We start from the raw sequence: 5033 nt of genomic DNA, 5'->3' as shown, positions 1-5033 counted from the left end.
CCCAATGAGTGTCCGTTGAACCATGGTTTTATATCAATAATGTCAAAATGTGTTGCGCTTTTACGCTGGTGCAATCGCATAATCAACATCAACAGTATTATAATGTAATGAGTGGGACTTGACATAGCCCATTATACAGAAGTCTCAATGCGCTTTTGTTACCGTTATCGTCGTCATCATCATCATCATCATCATCATCATCATCGTCATCGTCGTCGTCATCGTCATCATCATTAATTTTTTGACAGACTATCGTTACTCCATTTATTAAGTTATAGCAATATATATCGAGAGACGATAGACGATGGGCGATGATCGATGGACGATTGACGTCAGACGATAGACGACAAACGATAAACAAAAAATAATAAAATAAGAAAATAATGATTTTAATAAAAGGATAATAATGAAATGATAAAATAATAGAATGAAAAATGATTAAATGATTAAATAATAAAATTATAAAATAATAAAGTAATAAAATAATAACAATGCAGTTAGCGGTTTAACTAATTAATAATGCATATAACTTTAACGTATGAATATTGACTGACAATCCAGCTACAACTGGATAACAGTGTACAATCAACTTATGCATATTCATTGTTTACCATTCAATAAGAAGACATAATACAGTATTTATTTTTGTACTAACAGTTTGCAAATATACACGATAACTTTTACTGCATTTTTACTTATATTTAAAAATGTTTAATATACTATATTGATATATGATGAAAACACTATAATTGGTCGGGTGGACTTTTACAAAAAAAATGATTATGGCACCTCTAGATGGCCGGAAATTGCATTTGCAGGCTTAAAATTTGAATATTACTATTATTACTTAATTTTTACAACATTATTTTTTTAATCAAAAAATTGGGTGGGGGATGGATAAGGCCCGCTGCCGCCCGTCCCCACCACACCCCCAATTAATCCGCCACTGATAACAAGACCATTAAAGCTGTTGACGTCAATAAATTATCCGTGTAATTAATTCAGTATAGGTGTGATATTATATTTTGAAGATGTTGTTATCCAATATTGAAATGTTTTAAGTTAGTATTTATCTGTTCTCTAGGAAACCATCAGGAAATGAGAAGTGAAATCTTCGAATTGTCGGTGCGATGTACAAACGTTCTCCGTTGTGGGCGGAAAGATTCTAAACCTGTACAAACACCGAAAAAGACTACCTCAGTCATCGCATGTTGCTTACAGTGTTTACACTTTTACCCTCCATGCATATCCATATCTTTTAACAGGAAGACGTACAAATGCACACAGTTTACTTACTTGGGGTTGCCCAACAAGGTCAAAAACGACGAAATGATATATTATTCCATTAAACCATACGTGAGTAATGTATTTTGAACACAGTGCCATAACTTCTTGTTTCAGGTACCCTGCCGTCAACAAAATCGGAGAAAACCTCAAGAATATTTTTAGAAATAACATCTTATCTAAAATGATTTTTTATTGCAAGTCTTGTATACAAATTAGGCAAATTAAATATGGAATTGTTTTTTTTTTCAATTTTAACGAACAGCATGTCAACAATAAGCCAATTCGTAGTTAGAACTGCGCATGCTAGTATCAATATTAATTGACAAACACCATATATGGCCATTCACGCAACACAGGTCATGTCGATTGACCTTGATTGACCTTGGATACGAGCATCTACGAATAATTTATTTGAACGTACACATGTGTTTCAGTGGCACACACTTTGATGGTGCGTTCAGAAACTACAAGTACTAAAACTTTAGAAATTAATTACAATACAAAAATCATGTGTGTGTGTGTTGGGTGTGTGTGTGTGTGTGTGTATTAATCAAATATCAAATTGTTATGTGTTGATTCACTTTCAGTTTACTGACTGCAGCCAAATTCCAAAGGGACTGCCGCGATCAAAATCTGGCATTTATGCCTTGACAACTGGAAAAGAAACGTTTCTTGCGATGTGCGAAATAGATGATAACGAGGGTTGGACCGTAAGTATCATTTATGTTACTTCGCCTTGTACATGTTAAACATTTTTGGTGTTTTGACATAGGTAAGTCTAAAAACTCTAAACAAGATGTGTATAAATCATAATAGTAATAATAATATGAATGATTATAATAATAATAATAATAATAGCCTAATAATAATAATGATAATATAAATAATAATTATAATAATATTAATAATTTAATGATAAAAATGATATAATATTATTATTGAATATTAATATTAAAAATAATAATATTATAATAAATAATAATAATAATAAATAATAATAATAATAATAATAATAATAATAATAATAATAATAATAATAATAATAATAATATTGTTATCATAAACTACGGCAGCAGCAGCAACAACAACACCAACGAGACCTACATAAGAATAATAGTTAAGAATAATAAAATAGAGACAATGGACCTTTCCGTAGTGTCAATCAAACTTAACAACTGACCAATCAGAACGGGGCCAGGAATACGTCTAACAAACACATGTTGTCGCACAAACGCACGTGGCTGCGTAATGTTTAACTCTGGCCTAGTTCAGACTAGGTGGATAAACCCGGCTCAATTCACCGGGTTTATCCACCTGCCAGTCTGAACTAGGTGGCTTATCTCAAGCCGGGCTGTGTTTTTATAGTAACTAGGCCTGGCGTGCCACCGTGTTTAACTTTTCTAAGCCGGGGTTTAATCGCTGCGGGGGGCCTTGCATCGACTAAAATTATCAATCAGCATTCAATTACGTTTCGAGCCCAATGTTTCCAAACTCGTTTTCTGGTTACGGTTCATTATGCTAATTCTCGCGCCTGGCGAATCCCGCTAGTCTGAACGCCCGGCAAAGTTAAAATCATTTTGTATGATTGTCCAGTAAATGTACCCTATGTTTCAGATTGTTGCAGTTTATTACTTATAATATTTATAACACCTAAAGTTTTCATTTTAGGTGTTGCAGAGACGACAAAATAGCACCTTTAATTTTAACAGAACATGGGCTGAATACCAACGGGGATTCGGTCATTTACGTAGAGACTTTTAGTTCGGGCTCGACTTTATGCACAAGCTCACGTCCGGCGGGCATTTCCATCTACGCATAAAAGTCAAGACCAAATCAGGAAATGTTTTCTCATCCACTTATGCTTCATTTCGCATTCTATAAGAGAGTAAAAGTTATATGTTGAGGATTGGAAAGATCATAAATGACGATGGTGGTAAGTATTTGTCTTTTGTTTTTCCGTTTTTTGGGGGTAATTATGTTTAAAAAGAAAAAACAGAATAGATAAAATACTTTATTTTTTTATCTTTGGATTTCATTTCCTTGTTCTCAATAACAACAATAACAACAACTAGAGCAGCCACTAGGGAATTTTTATGTTTGAATTTCATTTCCTTGTTATGAATAACAACAACAACAACTAGAGCAGTCACTAGGGCATACACCGTACCCTCAACCCCCCTCCCCTTCCGCCCCGTGCATAAATACTGGACGGTAAGATTTCTTTTTTCTTTCCTTATTATTTGCATTATCATTATTTATTCTCTCTAGGGTCCTCCTTTTGTTTTGCACAGTTGAAGCTACTACTCTGATAGTCAATGAAAACCACTTGTTCTGTCGATTCAGAACGGTTAAGAACTTTATTATTATTATTATTTATTACTATTATTTCTATGAGTAATGATAATTAATGATAGTTTTTGATGTCATGACTTAACGATGATGATAATCAATAATAAATAATGATGTTGATGACCATTAATTATGATTAAAGGATGATGATTAATGATCGTAAAATGTATTAATGATGATGATGATGATGAAAATGATGATGATGATGACGACGACGACGACGACGACGACGATGACGATGATAATGGATACGCTCCAAAGAAAGACTACCGAAAACAAAGACTGTAAAGTTTTTAATTGGCGCCTGCATTTTCTGCTTGACCACATGACTGGCCCACCGAATAACATGTATATGGTTATTAGAGTAAATACCCTTGACCTGAGTAAACCCAACATTTGCATTTTTTGTAAAAAAGAAGTATTTGTAAAAACCTAATGCAAGAAGCAGAAAGTATTTTAATATTGAAACACGATCAGATTATAATCTGGAATGTAGGTTAGATTTGTTGGGTTTACATAACCATAATTACATATTTTTAAATTAACTTTTACTTTTACTTTTTAAACCATAGGTCCAGTAATCTATGAAGAAAAAGGGGTAAAATTCTCAACCTACGACATGAACAATCGCAACTGCGTTTTAGAAGGTGGTGGCGGGTGGTGGTTTGACACATGTTCGTATTCATGCTTTTTAAATGGTTTATATAGTTCGAGTTTCAAGTGTAATATTAATGAAAAAATGCAACAGTTGAGTAGCTCAGTAAGGATGATAAAGCGTGTGTAAAAGTAAATTCAGCTATTTGGAAAAACTTTGTCAACATATAATATTGTATGTATAAATATTTTAATACCACCAAATGTATAAAGAATGGTCGACCCAGGCGGGTGGTGGTAAAGTCGACCCCGGAGGAAAAATGTTTTTCCTCCGGGGTCTGACTTTAAAGATCCATGATGTCAATTGTTTTTAACTACAATATCTGGGCTCCTCGTACCTGGGGATACCCTCAGCGCACTGCCAATCGTCAAACCCTTGTATCTCCTCAGCCCCTGGCGATAGAGAGTCAATTTTGGTACCAGCCTTTTTTAACGTTCATGTTTCTATTTGCTCTAATCATGTTCAAATTGAACATTTATTCAAAAAATGACCGGAAATGCCGATGTTGGCAATAAAGTTCTTATATATTGGTAAACACTGGTTGCAGTGAGTTGGTTTTTGTGTCAAATTCTATACCGTATATATATATATATATATGTATGTATAAGGTAAATACAGTGTTCAATAGTTGACATGCATTGAAATATATATATAAGTTCATCGGCGTATGTAATATGCATTATAGGTCCATATAGTTGCTGAAACTAATTTTAATGAGAAATATACACAAAAAAAAATAGTA

The 5033-nt window shown here is 33.4% G+C and overlaps 1 long non-coding RNA gene across 1 annotated transcript; it reads left to right on the top strand.

The window, feature by feature from the left end:
- The first annotated feature begins 980 nt into the window (after positions 1-980).
- LOC117122404 lies at positions 981-4573 on the top strand. The gene is made up of 4 exons (XR_004447711.1): positions 981-1356; positions 1875-1997; positions 2956-3220; positions 4209-4573. It is a non-coding gene; the product is annotated as an uncharacterized LOC117122404 (long non-coding RNA).
- The last annotated feature ends 460 nt before the right edge of the window (positions 4574-5033 follow it).

Source organism: Anneissia japonica, unplaced genomic scaffold, assembly GCF_011630105.1.
Source record: "Anneissia japonica isolate Jap-2015-1 unplaced genomic scaffold, ASM1163010v1 scaffold275_len1219475_cov178, whole genome shotgun sequence".
NCBI lineage: Eukaryota > Metazoa > Echinodermata > Crinoidea > Comatulida > Comatulidae > Anneissia > Anneissia japonica.
The sequence above is the reverse complement of the archived record's forward strand: the minus strand, read 5'-3'. Positions and strand labels throughout refer to the sequence as shown.